The sequence below is a fragment of the Oryctolagus cuniculus genome, chromosome 9, assembly GCF_964237555.1.
Source record: "Oryctolagus cuniculus chromosome 9, mOryCun1.1, whole genome shotgun sequence".
Classification (NCBI taxonomy): domain Eukaryota; kingdom Metazoa; phylum Chordata; class Mammalia; order Lagomorpha; family Leporidae; genus Oryctolagus; species Oryctolagus cuniculus.
The window spans coordinates 19,351,640-19,378,793 of NC_091440.1; positions in this window are offsets into that span (position 1 = coordinate 19,351,640).

A 27,154-nucleotide genomic window follows, 5' to 3' on the forward strand; every position below is an offset into this window, starting at 1 on the left:
ATAAATCTTTCATTTCATTCTTGATTACTTTCCATCCCTGAAACTGTGCTTACAAGGTCAATGACAATTGATGACTCCTGAAGCATAGTGGTAAATTTCTTTCAATAAATGTGGTAGTTCTTTATCCTCTACCACATCTTTTTAATATCAACAGATGCTAGTTTTTCAAAAACCCAGTTTAAAGGGGAAGTAAATATATATTTTAATGTTAAAGTTCACAGTTTTAGAGTACTACTTGTGGAATAGAAATTTTTATGTAAATAGAGCACTTGTATTTGTACTTTGTATTCATTTTTGTGATTCTTGGATGATTTTTCCCTCAAGATTTTGTTGTTTTTTATATTATTCATTTATTATACACATTTAGTTAATGAAGGTAATCACCCAAAGGGTTATTGTGGAAATAATTTTATGTGTAGAGTTTTCATGATATTTATTTGTAAGTCATTGAATCTCAGATAGTACCATTTCCTATTCATGGTTAATTCCCTGTCTGAAACATAACTCAGTAATTCCCTGAAGCTGGTGGACATGGAAGTTGTCATCTCAAAATACATTTCACTCATCACCCCAAGTGTGACAACTGAGTGACTGACTACTGATCCCGGAGCAGGCTCAGGGTGATTCACTCAATCACAGGAGCTATATCTGCCCAGGGGTCAGTACAGGGATCTAGAGCTGAGCCAATAACGATTCTGATCTACTAACAGAAATTGGCTTTACAAAGAAAATTCTGATGTGAATTGATACAAGCAAATAAAACTTGAGTTGGAGTTCTATTGGAACTGCTTCCCTTGGACCAGTTCCCTGCTTCTCTACTCTTAAGGGTGCCACACAGAAAAATTCATTTCCTTTACTCCTAGGCACTGTCATCCATGGATATGAGTCTGCAATAGGATCAACTGTTTAACTACCACTGAGGATATAGACAGCAAAGGGATGAGGGCAGAGTAGGAGAGTAGTGGGGACCTGAAATAGAGACTCTGAGTTCTCCCCAGAGTCTCTCCTATACCTGGACATCTGGTTACACAACCTAATAAATATTAAAGCTTAGTGTTTAAGATTGAGTAGGCTTTCCTTTACTAGGAAAACCTTCTCAATGATACTTATCAATGTTACATATTAAATACAGTCTACCTTTCGAGCCCAGTGTTGTGGTGCATTGGTTTAAGCTGCCACTTGCGATGCTGGCTTCCTATATTGGAATGCTTGTTTGAGTCTTTGTTATTCTGCTTCTGATCCAGCTTTCTGCTGATATGAAAGCTGCAGAAAATGGTTCAAGTGCTCAAGGGCACCTGTCTCCATGTCCACGATGGAGTTCTTGTTGCCTGTCTTCAGCTTGGCTTCTTAAATTATTATACAATCTATTAAAGATTTATTTATTTACTTTGAAAGTCAGAGTTATACAGAGAGAGAAGGAGAGGCAGATAGAGAGAGAGAGAGGTCTTCCAACCACTGATTCACTCCCCAGTTGGCTGCAATGGCCGGAGCTGCACTGATCCGAAGCCAGGAGCCAGGGGCTTCTTCCAGATCTTCCCATGTGGGTGCAGGGTCCCAAGGGATTGGGCCATCTTCTACTGCTTTCCCAGGCCATAGCAGAGAATTGGAAGTGGAGCAGCTGGGTCTGGAACCGGTGCCCACATGGGATGCTGGCACTGCAGGTGGCGGCTTTACCCACTACGCCACAGCGCCAGCCCCTATACAATTTATTATTTTGTTTTTCTTCATCCATTTATTGCCTGCCTCCTAGTATTTTTTTAAAGATTTATTTATTTGAAATTCAGAGTTATACACAGAGAGAAGAGAGAGTGAGAGGTCTTCCATTCACTGATTCACTCTCCAATTGGCTGCAATGGCTGGAGCTGTGTCGATCTGAAGCTAGGAGGCAGGAGCTTCTTCCTGGCATCCCACATGGGTGCAGGGGCCCAAGGACTTGGGCCATCCTCTACTGTTCTCCCAGGCCATAGCAGAGAGCTGGATTGGGAGTGGAGCAGCCGGGGCGGGAATCAGTGCCCACGTGGGATGCCGGCACTGCAGGCAGCAGCTTTATCCACTATGCCACAGTGCTGGCCCCTCCTAGTATTTTATTTCTAACATATTTCACGTGCAGTCTCATTGAGTCTGCAATCTCTCCTATTTTTTCTAAAAAAAATGTTGGCTACTTGAGGACAATCATTACATTTAAAAATGTTTACGTCTCTTTTTATATTTGTATTTATTTATGCTTATTTATTTTTGTGTTACAAATCTAATACAAAATCATTGAAGATGGTTTGAAAATTTATTTTTGAACTGAGAAGAAAAGGATAATACTTATTCAGTGTCAAATGTTGCAAAGACCATCCCTGTCAGTATATATTTTCCATTTCTGTCTTTGATAAAGGCACATTCTGTATAAACTTCTTTTGAAATATAAGACATTGTCAAACAGTATATATATATATATATATATATATATATATAATTACAGTTAGATAATTTCTTTTCAAATTATTTTATTTTATTAACCTCAAATTGGAGTTTAGTGTATCACTAAGTGACAGAAGAGAATTCATGCTGGATATCAGAGCTACATAATAAATTGTTATAATAGTACATATTTCAGTTTTCAATTTTATATAAAGGGAAGAGATTTCATGTATTTCAAACATATAGTTTTAAGAAGAAAATGACACTTCCCACCTTCCATGCCTCCCTTGCTCCCACCTTCCCTCTCCTTCCTTTCTTATTTTTCTTTTAACTTTGCAATGACATATTTTCATTTACTTTATAATCACAAACTTGAGCAGCCACTACATAAAGAAGTCAACAAGTAGTAAACAGAGAGACCACTATTGCTCAGGGATATCTACTGTGGCCATAAAAAATAATCAGATCTCAATATGTCAATTTCACTCATATAGGTTACATTTTTGGCACTTCATATATTAGTTACCACAAATCAGAGGAAACGTACATCAACTAACAGTGGATCAATGATATGAACTTAAGACCTAAAACTATAAAATGATTAGAGGAAAACATAGGAGAAACACTACAAGACATTGTTATAGGCAAATACTTCTGGAATGCTTGGCAAATACTTCTTGCCCTAAACACAGGCAATAAAAGCAAAAATAGGCAAGGGGGATTATATCGAGCTTAAAAGTTTCTGCACAGCAAAATGAAGTTTTGTTTTCTGCACTACAAAATGAAGAGGGAACCAGCAACAGAATGGGAAAAAATATTTGCAAACTATTACATCTGCAAAAGGGTTAATACCCAGAATATATAAGGAGCTCAAGAAACTCAACAGCAACAAAACAATGCAGTTAAGAAATGGGCTAAGGATAAGAATAGGAATTTTTCAAAGGATGAAATGCAAATGACAAACAGATACATGAAAATATGCTCAGGATCACTAGCTGTCAAGAAAATGCAAATAAAAATCACAATATGGTTTCACCTCACCCCAGTTAACAATGGCTCTCATCCAAAAATCAAAAAATAAAAAATGCATAGAAGAAGATACCCTAATACACTATTGTAAACTAATACAACCATTATGGAAGACAGTACAGAGATTACTCAGAAATCTGAAAATAGATCAGATGCCCATTTACTAATGACTGGGTAAAGAAAATGTGATATATATATATATATATATATATATATACATACATACACATGATGGAATATCACTCAGTCATAAAAAAAAAAAGAAATTCTGTATTTCACAACAAAATAGGTGCCCTGGAGACCATTATGCTTAATGAAATAAACCAGTCTCCCAAATTTTTCCATCACACATAATGTTTACAGCATATAACCCATATTTTATTTTTGGTTCAATGTTTTCCATAAACATTTTTAAAACTTTCTGAGATATAAATATAGCTTCTTTCTTGTATGTGTGAAGGTAGAAGAGAGGTACTTCTAAAATTAACCATCAGGTTAGTTGTTCTCTTGTAAATAGAATTTATGAGCTGGAGCCCAAACATCAACAAGAGCAAGTGGAATCTGAGTTAAAACTTGAGTCTCGGCTGGCGCCGTGGCTCACTAGGCTAATCCTCCACCTGCGGCGCTGGCACACCGGGTTCTAGTCCTGGTCAGGGCTAGAACCGGATTCTGTCCCGGTTGCCCCTCTTCCAGGCCAGCTCTCTGCCCTGGCCCGGGAGTACAGTGGAGGATGGCCCTGTCGCTCCCCCTCTTCGTGGAGGAACGACACAGGACCCTGCGCTGTTCTTTCGTCTGCTCGGCCCTCCCCGGGTTTGCTGCTGGTTCTTCCCGGGTTGGCTACCGTCCCTTCCACCTCCGTGGAAGGGCGGTTCCCCCTGCCACATTCCCCACTTCCACGGGGGAGCGGCACACCGCTGGCCGGCTCTCTCGGGGGCTGCACAGGTGTTCCTCTTAGATGTTCCTGGTGCATGTTGTCTCTCTCCTCCTTTATAATCCTCTTCCACCAATCCCAACTCTGCTACCCACACCCCGAGTACGCTGCTCTCCTCCAATCAGGAGTAGGTCCTACAGTTTATTGGTTGAACTGGAGGCAGCTGTGTAGAAGCTGTTTCCTCCTCTCCCAGCGCCATATTGTGGGAGAGCAGATGCATAGAATAAGTCTTAATTCCAGTAACAGTCTAGTCCGAGTTGCTCCCAGTTGCTCCCCACAGGCCCAAGTCCTTGGGCCCTGCACCCCATGGGAGACCAGGAGAAGCACCTGGCTCCTGGCTTTGGATCAGCGCGGTGTGCTGGCCGCAGCGCACTGGCCGCGGCAGCAACTGGAGGGTGAACCAACGGCAAAAGGAAGACCTTTCTCTCTCTTTCTCTCTCACTGTCCACTCTGCCTGTCAAAAATTAAAACAAACAAACAAACAAAAAACAAACAAACAAACAAAAACCACTTGAGTCTCATGGAAATCATAATGCCTGAACACTGTTCAGTATGTGGTCAGTTTCTAATAAATAGTATTTGAAAATGGAAGTGAGACCTATATGGAGGAAAAGGTAACAAGGACTTTGAAATTTCCACTGAATCTATTATAATACTAGATTATCAGTGTGTTATATAATCGGATGAGCAGGTTAAAATGAGTCATGACTTTCTTAAAAAGGAAACATAGTAAAATGGCGCAGTCTTATCTATGGTGTGATCTAATCCTGACACCTTCCTAGGCTCTGGCCCTGGCTGCCATTGCTGGAAGCCAGGTGGCCATGTGGCCCAACCACCTGTGTCAGCCCCATCCCCATCCTATTGGGATTCTCTGCTCCTACTTCCCTGCCCACCCCCAGGCAAAATTTTAAAAGGATCTGTTCCTGAACATGTGGCTCTCTTTCTTGCCATCTCCTGATCTCTGTCTGGCTCTCTCTCTCATCTCTTGATTTCTCTCTCACCCTCTCTCTTACACTCTCCTCCTTCTCTTTTTCCTTCTTTGCCCCTTCCCTCCAGTCTGTCGGGTTTCCCCCAATAAATATTTTCCCTTTAAAAAAATGAAACAAGCAAACAAGCAAAAAGAAAAAATAACAGTCTTTATGATTTAGAACGCTAACTACTTTTCTGTCCTTTTTGGGTATGAAATAAACATTTTCTAAAATTCATAAATGGTGGAGTCACAGGTCCTCTTACAGCAGTCAAAAGGAAATAAGCAAGGATAATTTTCATTAGACATCTTTTATGTGCCAAGTACTGTGATAGGCAACTGAACTTCTGAAAGTTTAATGATTGGCCAAGATCATGTGTCTAGTTGCTAGGGTTACAGTTCCATTTTGTGAACCTTTTAGGTTTTAGTTCTTTCACGGTTCAACTGACAAGCAACTTTTGCTAAGTCTGTTGCTTTGAGTTCCCTGAGGGCAGAGGGAATGACTTCTAGCTGTACAAGTCTTCTCCTCCTAACATTGCAATAGCTTCCAATTCACTAATGCATTCGTTCATTCATTCATTCAACACATAGTTACTAAGAGGCCATCAGGGGCTTGCCACTGAGCTGTGGGTTAAGCAACCAAAATGAATACGGCACCACTTCTTTACTCAGAGCAGTAAGTGAGACAAACAACGTAAGCTGCAATTGTAAAAACCCTGAAGTCTGCACTGCCATATTTAAGGCCCTCTGATCCTCTCCAGACTTATCAATTGTTCTTCCCTGCTCCTCACAGTACATCTATATTGGCAGCCATCACATTTACATTTTCAGCACTGACCTCTCTCCTGAACTGCAGACACCAGCGACATTTCCCATTGGCTATCGAATAGACACGCTGACGTTTCTGAATTAGAGTTACTGAACCTTCACCTTCTCAACCCCAAACCTGCCCTCTTTGGGACTTTTATATCTCATAAAATGGTAGTTCTATTGATCAGTGGCTCAGGCTAAATATCAACCCACCTTTGACTTCTTTCTTTCTTATATAAGCTACACATAAGAAACAAATTATATTGACTGCCTTGAATTTATGCTGCAGTCTCCATCACTACAATGTTAAGCCAATCCCAGACTGAGACCCACGTCCCCCAGAGATCTTGTGCTCTAACTCTAGATGCCTACAGTCTTTACTTAACCTAAGACCAAAGTCATTCATTTAAAAAATAGGGGAGAAAACATAAAATGTCAAGTCAAATTATTTCTCAGCTCAAAATGATTTAACTGATTTATATTTTTTCAGAGTATAATCCAAAATCTTTTTTTTTTTTTTTTTGGACAGGCAGATTTAGACAGAGAGAGAGAGAGAGAGAAGTCTTCCTTTCCGTTGGTTCACCCACTAAACGGCTGCTATAGCCGGTGCACTGCGCGGATCCGAAGCCAGGAGCCAGATCCTCCTGGTCTCCCATGCGGGTGCAGGGACTAAGCACTTGGGCCATCCTCCACATCCTTCCTGGGCCACAGCAGAGAGCTGGACTGGAAGAGGAGCATCCGGGACAGAATCTGGCGCCCCAACCGGGACTAGAACCCAATGTGCCAGCGCCACAGGTGGAGGATTAGCCAAATGAGCCGCAGCACTGGCCAATCCAAAATCTTGATCTTGCTTAAAGGCTGTAATTTGATCTCAGAATGTTATAATCTAAATGCCAACATTCAAAAATTCCATGGAGGGGGCCAACATTGTCCTTGCAAATGCAGCATTCCATATCAGAGTGGTGCTGTTTTGATTCCTGGTTGCTCTGCCTTCAATCCAGCTTTCCGCTAACGTACCTGGGAAGGCAGCAGAAGTTGGATCAAGTACTTGGAATTTCATGATGGAATTCTTTTTAAAGATTTTTTATTTTTTACTTATTTGAGAGGTAGAATTATAGTCAGTGAGAGGGAGAGACAGAAGGACATGTCTTCCACTGGCTGGTTCACTCTCCAAATGGCCACAAGGCTGGAGCTGAGCCGACCTGAAGCCAGGAGCCAGAAGCTTCCTCTGGGTCTCCCACATGGAATCAGGGGCCCAAAGACTTGGGCCATCTTCTACTGCTTTCCCAGTGCATAGCAGAGAGCTGGATTGGGAGAGGAGCAGCCAGGACTGGAACTGGTGCCCATACAAGATATTGGCCTAGCAGGCAGAGGATTAACCTACTGCACCACACGGCTGGCCCTGCTGATGGAATTCTTGTTTCCTGAATTCAGCCTTACCCAGGCCTGGCTGTTGAGGCCATTTGAGGAGTGAGCCAGAAGATAATAATGCCTCTCTCTCCCTCTCTGTTTCTCTCTCTCTCTCCCCATCTCTGTTACTTGGCCTTTCAAATAAATAAATTAAATATTTTAACATTTCATGGAAAATATAACTCAAAGATAAGTTTATTTTATTTTAGAATATATGATGGAGCAAAAATTTTGATTAAGGTCATCAACTGTAATCCACACACCTCTTTGTAGTAATAAAGCAACAAAATCAATGACATAGATTAATAGCGAGGCTAAATCATAATCTTTCCCTTACTACGCAAGCCATTGTTTTAGGAACATGGGTGACTATGTGGTCCGCAATTTAGAACATAGAGTTGTGATCCAGATCTCTGACTTGAACTGAGCTTCTAAATGTTGATCTGATCCTACAAAGTCATTTAATCTTTTCTGTGCTTTCATCCATCCATCAAGAGAGCATGCATATCTCACAAAGCAGAAATGCATTATACAAGCAAAACATATAAATCGACGATGTCCCAAATAATAAATCTTATGTTATTAAATTTTTACTAACATGAATGAGTCTCATAGCTAACAGTTATAGCATTCAAACCATAGTGTTAAAACTTAACAGATAAACAAAATAGGCAATCTTGAAGGTATGCCTGCAATTATGTTGGGTAAATGAGCAAAGGGAAAATGACCTTCTTATTCATGGGCCTGGCTTTCCCCCCGGGGAATAATAAAATCCTTCTTCCCTCTGAGACTACAGAAGGACTAAGTGCTATGGGCAGAGCTGCTCTCTAATAGTCTCTGAATGAGAGCAAATGCGCTTTGTCACTTAGCTGGTTATTGCCTCTTCCCTTTTAAAAAGATCAACTTGGGCCAATTAGAAAACTAGAGAAAAGGAACTTTAACAGCAAGATGAGGATATTAAAACCAATATTGTAGAGAACCAAATGGAAAGCATTAGGATGCATTATTGATTGTTCAGCCTGGAAAAATATGGTAATTACTCTATGAATAGCAGGAAAAATGGACCGAATCATCTACTGAGTCTTCTCAAGTTCTATGATCTTATCTAATTCTCTCAGTGTAATAAAGATGTGAATGGAACTTTCAGATGAACTCAGAGGCATCTATATCCATGGTGCCTGAATCACCAAGATTGTCTTTGAGAAGACAGCACACAAATTCTTTGCTTCAGTCATATATCTTACATCTAGCCTCATACCTGATAATTTAATATGCAACTAAATTTAGTTGAATGAAAATCTGAATATTTTTTGAATATTGACCCAAGTTTTTAATTTTTTTTAAAGATTTATTTACTTATTTGAAAGGCAGAGTTACAGAGAGGCAGAAGCAGAGAGACAGAGAGAGAGAGAGAGAGAGAGAGAGCTTCCATGTGCTAGTTCACTCCCCAGATGGCCGCAAAGGCTGGAGCTAGGCTGATCTGAGACCAGGAGCCAGGATCTACTTCCAGGTCTCCCACGTGAGTGCAGAGGCCCAAGAACCTGAACCATCTTCTGCTGCTTTCCCAGGCTATAACAGAGAGCTGAATTGGAAGTGGAGCAGCCAAGACTCAAACTGGCGTCCATATGAAATTCCAGAATTGCAGGTGGCAGCTTTGTCTGCTAAGCCACAGCACCGGCCCTGACACAGCTTTTTGAAAGCTGTAAATTTAAAAAGTTGTATTTCTACTTGACATTCTAAATTAATAGCAACATTTCCCCAGCTGTTGTGTCATTTTTCCCTGTCAATAAATAAGAATTTTTAAATTTTCAGGTAAATACCTTGCATTTATGAATTCCTCATTCACATTTCAAGGGTTGAAAATGTCTTTCTGAAGATCTCATGTCATTACCCTATTAAGCATTATTCTGCTAAATGGGTATACCACTAACATATTGTGATGTTATGACACTTCCACTTGCAAAATTTTTAAGACTTTCAAAGAAAGCATAATCAAGGGTTAAAATTCAGTACACATGTCCCCCTGTAGTTCTTTCAACAGAAAGTAATCTTGTTCAGTAGCATGTTAACAGAACATTTTTCTATATGAAGCAGAAAAGCTAAATTGTTGGAAACTAATCCATATTGGAAACAACGGGGAGTGCATCTTACCGGGATAAAAGAAAGCATGACTTAAAATTTAGTAAAAGAGATCAGCAAGTAATTCCTAGAGCTATCCAAAAAACAATTTCTAGCTTGAGAGGGAGGATGGTTGGGGAGTCAAAGGTAGGAAAAGAGAAGCTGAAGAAAACTAAGAGACGAGTCCTATAACATTGGCAGGACCACGGAGTGGTATGAAAAATTTTCCTGCGCTGTAGGGCTTTTAGCCTGACAACCCTGATATGTCATCCTTCCCGAGTACACACATCCTAATTGGAAATGTGGCATTTTATGCACACGCACGCATGCAGTCAGCATAAAAGAGCAATCCATGTCTTAGAGAAGATTCATCTAACAGAGATAATATGCATGGGGAAGGAGTTGGACAAAATCACATCACAAATCACCTATTTGTAGTTTTATGAGTGAGAACGAAAGCCTTCAAATATCATCTACTGGGCATGAAGAATTGTAACCCTTCTCCTAGTATTTATGGTTTAAATTCCCATCTTGTTATGTATTAAATGAACAAAATCAGTTAGGAGAAAAATAGAAAATCAGTTTTGTTAATTATACAATGGCTTTTATTGAGTAAAATATTATGTTTTGTCCTTTCGGTAAAGCACATACGATTTCTCACTTGGAGTACATGACACTTAACATAGATGACTTCCTCTGGTCCTTTCATGGACTGTTTTTGTAAAAGAAAGCTGTTGGGTATTGTGAAAGAGCAAAATTAACATGCTGTCCTAGTGACTCTGTTCACTGTGTAAAATTACAGCTTTAATTCCTCAAAGTGAGTGGACTTGGGGTCCCTAATTCAAGATGCAGGGGACCACTGCAAAACGGGTGGTCGGGGTGGGATGGTTACTTCTCATCATTTTACTAGTATCTTCTGATGTAAAGGTAGTCACTGCCAAAATCTATAGTATGTCATCATTAATGTAGGCCTCATTGACTCAATATTAGGGCCCAATTCAGTTGGAGGGAGACAGTTTTTGGCTGTATTTTGTGTCTATTTCTGCGGTCCATTCCCTAAGACTTATTACCAATCAAAATGAAGATGTACCCTAGAAATAGAAAACTTTTAAGAAGTAGGATTTTAGTTTTATTTCTGGACTCTGGCCTGGAATTTTTCTTAATGAGGAAAGATGGGAATTTTTAAAAGATCCATTGCTCTAGTAGCAAAATTATAAACCATATGAGGAAAGTTCAGTAATAATATAAAAACAATTATTGAAAATAATACAGAAAATTTTGAGCAAATTATCATGTTTTGCCTGTGTCTGAATATCTTGATAATTGTGTCATTCTGTAGCCAGAATTAATCACTAGACATGCAGTCATCCTGAATTTTCATGATTACTTTCACTATAATAATTGCTTGTCAAATGTCAAAATCAATCTGGTTTATATGCTGACTTTCTACGCTTATGTACTACTCTTCTTTTGTTATATTAATTTTCAGACATGCTCATTTAGATCCACAAATAATTTAATTCATTCCAAAATTATACTCCTGAGATTCCTTTCTCTGAGCCTCCTAAAAGGTCTTCTTTCTGCTAATTTAATCTCCCGCAAGCATTTTCACAATCAACAAATATGAATCATACTATAACATTTTGTTAAATCTAATAATCTACATTTCCGCAGTCTTAGATATCACTCACCTGCAATTACCCCACTGAAATGGACTTTTACAATTCTTACAGAAACTGATAACCAGATTATGAGAATCAGAGTTGGAAGGTGAAAGCCATGTGTTATGAGATACAGAACTTGGCTCTCCAGCAGATAATAAGGTAGGGGCTGATTGGACAGAGGCTCTCTCTAAACTTTCATGAAATGAGAAGATAGTAATTACCACCTTGTGAATTATGTGACAAACTTTGAAAACTGATCTCCTGTTACTTTTATCTACATGTTTTTCTTGTATGCTATTCATGTATGCACATATATAGTCACATTCTTATTAGAAAAAAGCCATATTTTCCATATTACTCTACATTCTATTTCATTATATTTTTATAAATATAGATAATGCTATAATACATCAAAGAATATCAATAAAAGCAACCTAGATTTTTGTTTGGAATTGTATCTCATATTTTGAAAGAGAACAATGATAACTTAAACAAAACATTATCTTTCACTGCTTGAATTCTGCTTCCTAGGATTTTGTTGAGACTGTGAGCTTTTGTGTTGAAAAAGCTTGATCTTGGCTTTGTATTGAAAAGCTTTATCTATAAAGAAATGTAGGAACATAACAATTCAAAGATAAAAATTCAAAATATTCTAGCAAAGAACAAATTTGGCAAAGCTTTTATTAGAAACAAACAGCAAGTGAAGGTGGTGCATATTTTTAGTAATATGGTTTACTCAACTATTTGAGATCAGAAATTTTCTATATTCTATGTGCTTTGTAAGCACTGGGGATAAAAACATGAGTGAAAATAGGGCTCAGCTTTTACAGAAGTCTGACTTTTAATTCAGTGTTCTTAGATGGGTAGGTCCTTTGTGTTACTCTTACCTGGAATGTTTATTAAATATACAGGTTTCTGGCTCCCATTTCTTTTTTTAAAGACTTATTTATTTATTGGAAAAGCAGAACCAGAGTGTGTGTGTGTGGAGAGAGAGAGAGAGAGAGAGACTCTTCCACCCAGCATCACCCCCAAAATGGCTGCAACAGCCAGGTATGAACCCGGCTAGATCAGGAGCCAGGAACTCTATCCCACATAAGTGGCAGGGGATTAAGCACTTGGGTCACCTTCCACTGCCTTCCCAAACATATAAACAAGAAACTGAATTGGAAGTAGGGCAGCTGGGACTTGAACCAGTGCTATGATATGAGACGATGTCTTTGCATATGGAGGCTTAACTCACTGTACCACAACACAAACCCTGTGGTGGTATTGAATCTCTATATATATTCATTTGGTACATTTTTAAACATTTATTTATTTAAAGCACAGAGTGATGAGAGAAAGTGAGGGAGACAAATACAAAAAGACAAAGAGAGGGAGAGAGAGAGATTTTTCATTCACTGATTCATTTCCCAAATGAACACAACAGCCAGTTCTCTACCAGGCCAAACCCAGGAGCCAGAAGCTCCATCCTGGTCTTCCACATGGGTGGCAGGCACTCAAATGCTTGAGCCCTCCTCTGATACCTTCAGAGGCACATCATCCAGAAGCTGAATCAGGAACAGTAGTTGGGACTTTGAACTGCACTCTCATATAGGTTGCCAGCATCACAAGAAGTGGCTTAACTCACTGCACCACAGTTCCCATCCTTTCAGTACATTTCAACAAATTCCTTTATTAGTCAGCTTTTCATCACCATAACAAATGATTAAGTGAGGCTACTTAGGAAGGCAGAAAATTTATTGTGATGCATGGTTTTGGAGGTTTACAGTCCAAGATTATGCAGCCTGTTGGTATGGTATCTGCAGAGGATGACAGATAGTAGAATGTGTGCAGAGGAGTTTGTTTTTGGCAAGCCAGGAAGCAGAGAGGGACAACAAGCATGATCTTACTTCATGTCCCTGTGTATCTTTCCATGAAGCCACCATGATTGAATGCCTCCACCCTTGAAACTCAATTCAATCTAATCACGTCTCAAAGACCCTACCTTCAAGCACAATGATTGGTTTAAGCCTTAACCCTTCCTTAACTCATGAACCATTGTCAATACTTTGGAACCAAACCCCTAGAGACACATGGGACTTTGGAAGACACCCATTATTATTCAAATGATCACAACTCCCTTGGAAATTATTTCATTCCTCGAATTAAAGACATGTTGAAGAGACCTGGAACACTGCTGAAGCTGGGATTGAAATGCAGTCCCTATCTTCAACTGATGGGCATGACCTTGGGAATGTCACTCTACTTTTTAATTTTTAAAGATTTATTTTATTTATTTGAGAGGAAGAATTACAGAGAGACAGAGGGAGGAAGAGACAGAGACAGACACAGATGTTCCATCCATTCGTTCACTCCCTAAATGACCACTATGGCCAGGGCTAGGCAGGAGGAAGCCAGGAGCTTCATCTGGGTCTCCTACATGGGTGAAGAAGCCCAACCACTTGGGCCATCCTCCACTACCTTCCCAGGGAGTTTTATCAGAAGTGGAACAGCTGAGATTTGAATTGGTTCCCATGAGGGATGTCAGTGCTGTTAAGTGGAAGCTTAACCAGCTACACAACAATGCCAGCCCCTAAATATCAAAGGTTTATCCTATGAGCTGAGTAAAAGAACTTACTTTTTACCATTGAGGCATCTTTCAGGTAAGATGCTTCCAAGATTATCCTTTTCTTACTATTTTGCTATGGCACATAATGCTGGGTTCTATAGTACCTGCTTTCTTGACATTTGAGTTTCAACAGCCAACACCCAGTCAAAAGACTAGGTTTAGAAAGATATAAAACCAATCAAAATGATTTTTCCTCGAATTTCCTAAACCAGGTACCTTAACAGGCTTGTGATAGAGTTAGATAGATAAATAGATAGATAGATAGATGATCAATAAAGGCCAAATTATTGATATTAAGTCCCAAGGTCAAGTTCCATACATTTGGTTGTGGAAAATGATAATTATAAGTTTTCTATATCCTGATTTTGCACCTGGAAATTATGTCCATGTACATATTACAAAAATATTTGCTTAGAATTTTCCACTTACCCCTCTAGACCTATGTTAAAAGTTTACATTCTTGTGAAGTCTAACAACCCCCAAGAATTTTCCTTCTCTTTTCCCTGTGCACCCTGCATCTATTTCTATTACTCTGTGTACTTCATGTTGTGACAATGTTTGGATGTCAAACCTGCTGTGGGCATTCAAGATGCTACTACAGGATCATCAATGTGACTTTTTACCTCTGTGATCTCATTTAGTACACTGGGTGTCCACAGAGTAATTGCTCAACAAACATGCCTGGAATTTATTGCCATGAAATTGATAGAGTTTTGAATTGTTAGAGAGACAAAGTGACACTTGTCAAACTTGAAACAAAAGCATTGGTAAAGATAAGAAGAGGAGTAGGCTTATGAAGCAATAGCAGAAATACTACTCAGGTTTCTGAAAGCCAAAGTGAAAACATGATGGCCTTCTTAGCTGAATAACTCTCATTTGATAAGGGAGCTACATACATAGAAATGACCAATATGTCCTAGTTCTGATTGCAGAAGAATTTACCACACAGCATTGTGTTCAAAACAAACTCTCATGATGTATTAACAAGTATAACCAGGGCCAGCGCTGTGGTATAGCAGGTTAAAGCCCCAGCCTGTAGTGCCCACATCCCATATGGGTGCCATTTCAAGACCTGGCTGATGCACTTCTGATCCTGCTCTCTGCTATGGTCTGGAAAAACAGTCCAAGTCTTTGGACCCCTGCAGCCATGTGGGAGACCTGGAAGAAGCTTCTGGCTCCTGGCTTCCGATCGGCATAGTTTCAACTGTGCAGCCATCTAGGGAGTGACTTCTCTTTCGGACAGTGGCAAGATGGCAGAATAGGAAGGGAGCACACTGATGGTCCAGGAAGAGACAGTTTAATAAAAGTGGAGATACTGCAGATTCAAGGAAGAGTAGGGGAAGAAACAGCAGAGGAAACTCTTCCTTCCAGAACTAGTGATTCATAGTGAACCTGTGTGGAGAGCATGGGAGCTCACAGTTCGGGACATCAGTGGCAGACTCAACACACCAGCGCTGGAACGCAAGGTGAGCCGAACCTCAATAGCCCGAGACACTGGCGGGCAAGTGGAAAGAGGAGACTAGAGGGAACGAGGCTGGAAACCCCGTGGGGAAAAGTTCACCAGGCTAACTAGAATAGAGAGGAAAAAAAAGTGACTGATATGGACACGAGTTTCTCTCTGCTCACCTCACAAAGGCGAGCAAGACAAAGAGCAGGCTCCATTTTGGACATATGTCATAAACAGGGCGACCTCGGGTCTGCACAGCCCTGAGCCTAGCAGAAAAACTTGACTCTGGGGTGGGGGTGGGGGGATGAAATAACAGGAGATTAGGACCTAGTGAATGTGTGGTGCTGTTTCCTCTGCTGTTTCTTCCCCTACTCTTCCTTGAACCTGCAGTATCTCCACTTTTATTAAGCTGTCTCTTCCCGGACTATCAGTGTGCTCCCTTCCTATCTGCCATCTTGCCGCTCTCCAAAAGAGAAGTCACTCCCTAGATGGCTGCATAGATGAAACTGAGATCTGTGACTGTGAAAAAACTGAACTGAGACTGTGAAAAATGAGACGGTGGGGGAGATAACTCATGGAATTCACGTGAGTACTCTCCAGAGATGCTGCAATTCGGTAACCTTGGCAACCCAGTGGGAGACTGCAGGAGAATTTGAGCCCACACTGAGGGCAGGACAGATTCCCTGTGTGGTCCTTGGGAAAGAGCTTCAGATCTCTGGCTCCTGTGGGTATATCATTTGCCTGTTAACTACCTCCAATTATGTTCAGCTGTGTGGAATTACTTCCCTTTTGAATCAAAAAAAGAAAGAAAGAAAGAGAGAGAGATTTACCACGCCTAACCTGGGAGTGTCACCTTTGGCACACCCTTAACCATGAGGAACCAAACTGAGCTCTCAGACCATACCCATCTCAAGCCTCTAAGACGCCATCAAAAGCAGACAGTCCACTTAATCTAGAGTCATAGTATAATGAGAAAAAAACACCACAGCAAAGAAACAAAAGAATATCTCCACAATGCCAAACAAACACAGGAACTGAGGTAACAAGAATAAGGAAGACACTACGACGCCCCAAAATGATAAAGACACCCGAATTCAAGATTATGAAGATGATGAGATAGAAGAAATGCAAGAAGCAGATCTCAAAAAATTGATAAGAACATTAAGAAGTTCTCAAAAACAAATTCTTGAACTACAGAAATCCTTACTGGATGGGATAGAAAATATCTCTCATGAAAATGAAATAATAAGGAGGAATCAAAATGAAATGAAGCAACTAGTAGAATATGAAACCGTGATAGTGACGAGAAATCATAATGAAATGAAGAATTCAATAGATCAAATGACAAACACATTAGAGAGCCTTAAGAACAGAATGAGTGAAGCAGAAGAGAGAATATTGGACTTAGAAGACAGAGAACAGGAAAGTATACAGTCAAACCAAAGAAAAGAAGAGGAAATTAGAAATCTAAAAAATATTTTTGGGAATCTACAGGATACTATTAAAAACCCCAACATTCAGGTTCTAGGAGTTCCTGAAGGCATGGAGAGAGAGAAAGGATTAGAAGGCCTTTTTAGTGAGATACTAGCAGAAAATTTCCCAGGTTTGGAGATGGACAGAGACATCCTAGTACAGGAAGCTCATAGAACCCCTAGTAAACATAACCAAAAGAGATCCTCACCACGACACGTTGTAATTAAACTCTCCACAGTGAAACATAAAGAAAAGATCCTAAAATGTGCAAGAGAGAAACGTCAGATTACCCTCAGAGGATCTCCAATTAGACTCACAGCAGACTTCTCATCAGAAACCCTACAAGCTAGGAGGGAATGGCGAGACATAGCCCAGGTACCAAGAGAGAAAAACCACCAGCCCAGAATATTATATCCTGCAAAGCTATCATTTGTGAATGAAGGTGAAATAAAGACTTTTCATAGCAAACAGAAATTGAAAGAATTTGTCACCACTCGTCCAGCCCTGCAAAAGATGCTTAAAGATGTGTTACACACAGAAACACAGAAACACGGTCATCAATATGAAAGAAAATAAAGGAAGGAAACATCACAGCAAAAGATCACAGGGAACTCAAAGCATATATTAGAAAATATCTTTGGCAAATGGCAGGGCAAACGTACCACTTATCAATAGTCACATTGAACATTAATGGCCTGAACTGTCCAGTTAAAAGACACCGATTGGCTGATTGGGTTAAGGAACAAAACCCATCTATTTGCTGCTTACAAGAAACACATCTTTCCAACAAAGATGCATACAGACTGAAAGTGAAAGGCTGGAAAAAGATATACTATGCCAACAGAAATGAAAAAAGAGCGGGCGTAGCCATCTTAATATTGGACCACATAAACTTTACCACAAAAACTGTTAAGAGAGACAAAGAGCGGCACTATATAATGATTAAGGGATCAATTCAACAGGAAGATATAACAATTATCAATGTATATGCACCTAATTACAGGGCACCAGTTTATTTAAAAGATTTGTTAAGGGACTAAAAGGGAGACTTAGACCCCAATACAACAGTACTGGGGGACTTCAATACTCCACTCTCAGAAATAGACCAATCAACAGGACAGAAGATCAACAAGGATACAGTAGATTTAAACGACACTATAGCCCAAATGGATCTAACAGATATCTACAGAACTTTTCATGCTACACATAAAGCATTTACATTCTACTCAGCAGTACATGGAACCTTCTCTAGGACTGACCACATACTAGGCCATAAAGCAAGTCTCAGCAAATTCAAAAGAATTAGAATCATACCATGCAGCTTCTCAGACCATAAAGGAATGAAGTTGGAAATTAGCAACTCAGGAATCCCTAGAGCATATGCAAACACATGGAGATTGAACAACATGCTCCTGAATGAACAATGGGTCATAGAAGAAATTAAAAGAGAAATCAAAAATTTTCTGGAAGTAAATGAGGATAACAGCACAACATACCAAATCATATGGGACGCAGCAAAAGCAGTGTTAAGAGGAAAGTTTATATCAATAGGTGCCTACATCAAGAAATTGGAAAGGCACCAAATAGATGAGCTTTCAATTCACCTCCAAGATCTAGAAAAACTACAGCAAACCAGACCCAAATCTAGTAGGAGAAGAGAAATAATTAAAATCAGAGAAGAAATCAACAGGATTGAATCAAGAAAAACATTCCAAAAAATCAGCCAAATGAGGAGCTGGTTTTTTGAAAAAATAAACAAAATTGACACCCCATTGGCCCAACTAACTAAAAAAAGAAGAGAAAAGACCCAAATCAATAAAATCAGAGATGAAAAAGGAAATGTAACAACAGACACCACAGAAATAAAAAGAATCATCAGAAATTACTACAAGGACTTGTATGCCAGCAAACAAGGAAACCTATCAGAAATGAATAGATTCCTGGACACATGCAACCTACCTAAATTGAACCAGGAAGGCATAGAAAACCTAAACAGACCCATAACTGAGACAGAAATTGAAACAGTAATAAAGGCCCTCCCAACAAAGAAAAGCCCAGGACCAGAGGTATTCACTGCTGATTTCTACCAGACGTTTAAAGCAGAACTAACTCCAATTCTACTCAAACTATTCAGAACAATCAAAAAAGAGGGAGTCCTCCCAAATTCTTTTTATGAGCCAGCATCACCTTAATTCCTAAGCCGGAAAAAGATGCAGCATTGAAAGAGAATTACAGACCAATATCCCTGATGAACATAGATGCAAAAATCCTCAATAAAATTCTCGCCAATAGAATGCAACAACACATCAGAAAGATCATCCACCCAAACCCAGTGGGATTTATCCCTGGTATGCAGGGATGGTTCAACATTCGCAAAACAATCAATGTGATACACCACATTAACATACTGCAGAATAAAAACAATATGATTATCTCAATAGACACAGAGAAAGCATTTGATAAAATACAACACCCGTTCATGATGAAAACTCTAAGAAAACTGGGTATGGAAGGAATATTCCTCAATATAATCAAAGCAATCTATGAAAACCCACGGCCAGCATCCTATTGAATGGGGAAAAGTTGGAAGCATTTCCACTGAGATCTGGTACCACACAGGGATGCCCACTCTCACCACTGCTATTCAATATAGTTCTCGAAGTTTGAGCCAGAGCGATTAGGCAAGAAAAAGAAATTAAAGGGATACAAATTGGGAAGGAAGACGTCAAACTATCCCTCTTTGCAGATGATATGATTATTTATTTAGGGGACCCAAAGAACTATACTAAGAGACTGTTGGAACTCATAGAAGAGTTTGGTAAAGTAGCAGGATATAAAATCAATGCATAAAAATCAACAGCCTTTGTATACACAGGCAATACCACGGCTGAGAAAGAACATCTAAGATCATTCCCATTCAAAATAGCTACAAAAACAATCAAATACCTTGGAATAAACTTAACCAAGGATGTTAAAATCTCTACGATGAAAATTACAAAACCTTAAAGAAAGAAATAGAAGAGGATACCAAAAAAATGGAGAAATCTTCCATGCTCATGGATTGGAAGAATCAATATCATCAAAATGTCCATTCTCCCAAAAGCAATTTACAGATTCAGTGCAATACCAATGAAAATACCAAAGACATTCTTCTCAGATTTGGAAAAAATAATGCTGAAATTCATATGGGGACACAGGAGACCTCGAATAGCTAAAGCAATCTGGTACAACAAAAACAAAGCCGGAGGCATCACAATACCAGATTTCAGGATCCAAACACATACAGAAATCAATCCAAACACATACAGCCAACTTATATTTGTTCAAGGATCTAAAACCAATACCTGGAGTAAGGACAGTCTATTCAATAAATGGTGCTGGGAAAATTGGATTTCCACGTACAGAATCATGAAGCAAGACCCCTACTAACTAGTAGAATCAAAAAGGGAGAGAACGATCCATTTGGGAAGCAGGACACACAGCAGACTCATAAAATCACAGATGTCCTAAATAGCACTCTGGCCTCAGAATCAGCACTTAAGGCATTCAGATCTGGCTGAAAAGCTCATGAGAGTATTTTATGCATGGAAAGCCAAGACGCTCTGGAGAAAAATAAAAAAAAAGAAGACCTAAATGAAAGATCTCTGTGAGTGAGATCCCAGTGGAAATAACGGAGTCATCAAAGAAGGAGGTACCTTTCTCTGAAGGGAGGAGAGAACTTCCACTTTGACTATGACCCTGTCGGAATAAGATTGAAGTTGGCGAACTCAAAAGGTTTCCATAGCCTTGGCAACTCATGACTAGAGCCTAGGGAGATTACTGACGCCATAAAGAAGAGTGTTAAATTGTTAAGTCAACAACAGGAGTCACCGTGTACTTCCTTCTCATGTGGGATCTGTCCTTAATGTGTTGTCCAATGTGAAGTAATGCTATAACTAGTACTGAAACAGTATGTTACACTTTGTGCTTCTGTGTGGTTACAAACTGATGAAATCTTTACTTAATATATACTACATCAATCTTCTGTATATAAAGAGAATTGAAAATGAATCTTGATGCGAATGGAATGGGAGAGGGAGCGGGCGATGGGAGGTGTGCGAGTGGGAGGGAAATTATTGGGGGGAAATCCATTGCAATCCATAAACTGTACTTTGGAAATTTATATTTACTAAATAAAAAAATTAAAAAAAGAAGACTTCTCTTTCTCTCTGTGGCTCTACCTTTCTCTGTAACTCTTTCAAATACTTAAAAGAATTCTTTAAAAAAAAACAAATATAACCATATGTAATCTTGCACCACCATTTCACAAACTTCTCTAGATCAAAGAAAAGTTATACTGAATTATAGGCTAAGAAGATAGTGCTACACTGGAAGTGTTAATATAATGTAGTAGGGTAAATGTGTATTCTTTCTTCATGATCAGAACTGATAAAGGCGTGAGCATTACAGAATTCCAGGAAATTAATTATGAGTCTGTCCTTATCCTTTGGAGCAGCAGTTATCTCCATGGTTTTCTGATGGGGATCTGTCAGGTGTAGATATTCAGTCTTGTTGATTGAACAACAAATCACTCAGTTTAGAATTTGGGTATTTAGGTGGCAAGTTTGACATTTGATAAAATAATTACAGCTGAGCTGTCCCTGGATGGTCTGCTACAGTGATACCTTCAGGCAGGGCCAGTTCTCAAAGGGACTTCTGGAGATGCACACATGTTACAACCTTTATAAAATAAATCCTCTTGTACCATGAAGAATGGAGAAGATGAATTTTGCAAAGGTGACTGAGGGTCCATAAGCTATCAGAAGGCTGCCCGCAGCAAAACTGTGGCTTTGGTAGAATGCTCATTTTTCACCACAATTGCATCTCTCATGTGTCTATGAATAGAATTCTTATTCATAAATTCATTGTTTAGCAAATTTGAGTGAACTCAAAATTTTTCCATAAGAACTCACGTGATGTGTTTTTAAGCAATTTTCTCCATCAAATCAGTGTATCATTCCTCCAACCACAATGTTTTATTCCAACTGTCTTGTCCATTAAGATAACACAATATTCATTGGCTTATTGTGTCAGATAATGATGAGATGATTTATTCTTTATTTTAGCAAGAAGGAAAAGGTTCATTAAGTTCAACAAAGTTCCTATTCATAGGAATTAGACAAACAAAATAATTTAGAGGATATTTTCTACATCATTTTTAAAAATTCCTCAGTTTTTAAAGTGAAAATACTACAGAGCAAGCAAATAAAATTGTATTTCAGTTAAAGTAAGACTTCTTTGTAAGGGGGTGTAAAGACACATAGAATGCTTATGAAAATATATAAATATATAATTAACATAATAGACTTCTAGTTATTATTTTTTAAAGATTTATTTATTTTATCTGAAAGGCAGAGTTACAGAGAAGCAGAGAGAGAGAGAAAGAGAGAGAGTGAGTGAGAGAGAGAGAGGTCTTCCATCCACTGGTTCACTCCCCAGATGGCTGCAATAGCTGGATCTGCGCGGATCCGAAGCCAGGAGCCAGGAGCCAGGAGCCAGGAGCTTCCTTCGGGTTTCCCACGTGGGTGCAGGGGCTCAAGAACTTGAGCCATCTTTTTTTTTTTAAGTATTTATTTGAAAGACAGAGTTACAGAAAGAAATAGAGCCAGAGAGAGAGAGGTCTTCCATTCCACTAGTTCACTCCCCAAATGACCACAATGACCAGAGATGAGCTGATCGAAAGCCAGGAGCCAGGTGCTTCTTCCAAGCCTCCTAAGCAATTGTAGGTGCCCAAGGACTTGGGCCCTCTTGCACTGCCTTCCCAGGCCATAGCAGAGAGCTTGATTGGATGTGGAGCAGCCATGACTAGAACCTGCACCCATATGGGATTCTGACACTGCAGGCAGTGTCTTTACCCACCATGCCACAGCACTGGCACCTCTAGTTATTATTATTAGCTCTTATTGTATTTCTTGAATCTTATGCCTGCCACAATATTAGACCTTTTTTTCCATTTCAAATAGATCTTATTTTTGGAGCTGTTTTAAGTTCTCAAAACAATGCAGAAAGTATGGAGAGTTCACATATATCCTTTGTCTTTCCTACAGTCATAGCCTCTGCTGCTATGCCCCCATCAAAATCTTACACCAGAATGCTGTTGCCCTTGAGAAACTGAATTGCACACATAATTATCATCTGAAATTCATGGTTTGCCTTAGGCATCACTGTTGGTGGTGTATATTCTATGCAGAAATGCATAATGACATATATCCGCCATTATATTGTCACATGAATGCTTTAAAAATTTTCTACACCATACCAGTTTTTCCCTCCCTCTCCTCTAGCCTCTGGCATCCACTGATCTTTTCGCTATCTCCATAGTTTTTCCTTGTCTAGCATTGCTTGTCATTAGAATCATACTCTATGAGTCATAGCCTTTTCCAGTTGGCTCCCATCACTGAATAATACACATTTGTTCCTCCATGCCTGTTCATGTCTTAATGGCACATTTCATTTTAGCATTTTCTGTATGTAACCACAGTTTATTTATCTAATTACCTACTGGAGAACATCTTGGTTGCTTCCAAGTTTTGACAATTAAGAATAAAGCTGCTGTAAACATCTTTGTGTGAGTTTTTGTGTGAACATAATTTCTCAATTCATTTGGATAAATAAGAAGCAGCATTTCTGGATTGAATGGTGAGAGTAAGTTTGGTTTTCAGAAACTGCCCAAATGTCTTCCAAAGTGGTTTTACTATTTTGTATTTCCACTAAGAATGAATAATGTTCCCCTCAGGTCTTCTCCAGGATAATGTGTGGAATATCCTTTCATGTGATAATTTTCTATCAGTATATTTTCTAAGGTGGGTATCCCAACAGATTGCCTAATTTTTTAAAGCAGATTTTTCATTGTTACTGTTAAGTTTTAAGCATTCTTTGTTTATCTTAGGTGATAGTCCTTTGTTAGACAATCATTCTACAAAATTTTCCCTCATTCTGATGCTTGTCCTGACATTCTCTTGAAAGTGCCTTTCACTCAGCGAAAGCTGTTACTTTCAATGAGGTCTGACTTATCATTCTTTGTTTCATAGGTCATGCCTTTGGGTTGCATCTAAAAAGTTACCACCATAACCAAGGTCACCTATATTATCTTCTGTTATATTCTAGTTTGGTACTTTAAATTTAGGCCTATAATTCATCGGGAGTTAATTTTCATGTAAAATTAAGATTGTTTCTTTACACGTGAATTTCCAGTGTCCCCAAGGAAATTTGTTGGAGACTTCCCCGTTACCTTATCCCCTGCTGTATTAATTGTGCCCCTTTGTTGAAGATTTGTTGAAAATATGTGAGTAGGCTTCCTTCTAAGCTCTCTATTCTGTTTCATCCAGCTATTTGCCCATGTCTTCAAGAATACCACACTGTCTTGACTAACACAGTGGCATGTTTCTAAATAAGAAGAAAAGAAATATAAAACATGATAAAACAAAGGTTACTTCTGAGGAGTTTTTTGTTAAGATTTTTTCGATTGTTCATATGCGGTTAAAATCATGATCTCTGTGTATAAATACCTGGAATATTTTAAACAGGGGATACAAAAAATTTAATGAGTTTCTTCTGTTCTACTTAATATCACAATTCTCCTTTTTCTCCCACCAAAATTCTATGAAAAATACTTGACTATATTTGGTGGCTTCCAGTTTAGCTTTTTCATTCTTCCTTGCTTTTTCAACAGATTATTTTGGAAAACTTCAAAATAGAAGAGATGGAAGAATTTCAACTCCATTTTCCAGGTGAGTGTGAAAGTAGGAGATGATTTCTCACATTTCTGAGAGTGGTAAAGTTGTCTTAAAGGGAACAACTTATTGGAGACTCCAATCAATCAATAAGGGGGAAGCAACGGCAATGGGATTCCTCAAAGAAAAGAAGTAACACCCTGGACTAAGATTCAGGATAATAAGGATTTTGAAAACTTAAATTTAAATACTGAAAACAAATTTACCCTTATCAGTAATGGGGACTTATAGACCAAGACCACTACGAGCTACTTTATTCCACATTAAAGTTTCAGTTCATTAGTGGAAGTAAACATTTCTTAAACTGATGCTCAAACATTAGAACAACCAGGGGACTTTTACATGAACTATGTCTCAAAATTTCCCTGTTCTGTTCTGATTCATGTTCCCAAATTGTTTCCAGTTCTAAAAGTTACACACATATAATTTGACAAAGACATAAACATTGTGCAGATGCTGTATTGAAGTTGGATTTTTATCTTAACTTTATATTGTAAACATTCTAGATGATGCACAGTTTTCAGACTTGTATTTTAATCATTGTAGACCAATCTGTCAAACATCAGAATCAGCCTAATCACATTTTCCAGTTTTTATATGCTTAGGATATATATTTTTTGCTGTAATAAAGAATGTTTATTTAGGATATTTAGGATCCTTTAACATTCACATGCTGCATTTTTCTTGCTTATCATTTAGTAATTAAATTTCCAGGAAAGGCATGAATGAATCAAAGGATGTGAACACTCTCCTAACATAGAATGACTATTGCTAATGGTAGGTTTGTAAACTCCTTGGTTCTGTTTGTGATCGTTGATTTTGTTAAAGTAACTATATTTTACTGAGAATACGTCCACAATTGGCATTATTTCTGTTGCTATTTATGTGTTAAAAGAAAATACTTAAAATTTGAAAATTCAAATCATGCTCCAAGGTTGCCAGTGTAGACTACAATAGAGCAACAAGAAGGTTGAAGGTGAGAATGCAGTTGGTTAACAGCATTTTAAGATGAGCCAAAAGATTAAGGCAAAATAAAAGAAGTTAATTCAAAAATATGCACTTGTTTTTCTGGATGGTAGGATAGAATATGTGCTGTTCACAGCAAAGATTTGTGCTGACTTTTGGAAATGAGTGTTTGCCTTTACCTCAAGTGTCACTTGGTTCTTGTGTTTGTGGAAACAGAAGCAAAATCCAGTTAGATGCTTGTCTTCTAGGAAAAGAAAAAAATTGTCTTTTGTAGTATTTCTCAAGAGAAACAGGATAATAAATAAAATAAAACAATTTCTCCCCATATATATATATTTTTCTCACTCTGAAACTGATTAATGATGCTGATAATATTAGAAATAGACACTATGTTTGTAGATATGCACACTATGTATGTAGATATGCACACTATGTATATAGATATGCACACATACACACACACACAAATTGGCTCAAGTTTAGTTTTCCTGATCTTGTATGTAAGTTGATCCATATTGAATTGTTTTCATGCAATCACTATTTTGGTTTGAAGTGACAGTCCATCATCACATCAAAACATTTTTGAGCCATCATTCATATTTTTTCCTTGATGATCAAGACAATGGAATTTGCAGATCTTATCAATCTAAGTGGTTTTTTTTTTTATGAATTCACAATTCAAAGGGAGATTATATAGGAAGAAACCAATATGACTGTTGACCATTACTTGATTTCAGGCATAAGCTAGAAAGGGAGAATTTTATGGATATGAATGCTCCTGAACATTTTTGTGTGATAGTTTGTCATTCCCTCAGCATTTCAAAAATGGATGTCTTCAGATTAGAGTGGGTAAATAAATCATTGTTCTAGGGGAAAAAGCCAACAAGCCTCAGTTTCCTAATTTTGGTTCATATCTGTTGGGTGATATAAAAGGAAGTGAGCTTACTGCCTTATAATGGTAAATGACGTTTTATATCATTTTAAAGAATCCAGCAGTCTCATGTGCCAAGCTCATACCTCTTTGTAGCAGTAACTCAATGAGTGTGATAGAACTGCCAGAGTACATTTGGCATAAGTGACAAGAACCATGAATAAAATACAAAACATTCTTTGAATACTGACCTTATACTCTTACTTTGAACTTCAAACTCCTACTGCATACCTACAAAACACACAATCCAAACTGGTCACCTGATTCTTCTTTCTCTGGAGGAGGGAACCATGTTTCTTCTGAGAGCCATTGGTGCTTCTTACTAAGGTAACATGTGTGAGACTGTCCCAGCATAAAATCACCAAGGGCCACATCAGAACCCTTGTGATAGTGTCTTTGGAAACATACAGAATTCACTTGGATGTTTGTGTTCTTATTTCTAGGAACATATTTTTCTTGAACAATATTTCACAAGATAAGTCATCTGAAAACAAAGAGCTCTCCTTCTTCACTGTGAAACTAAGGGTACTGATAAAGAAACAGCTACTGTTGAATATATTTGTGTACATACATTCACAAGTGGGTATACAAATGTGCTACTTTATATCCCATGACC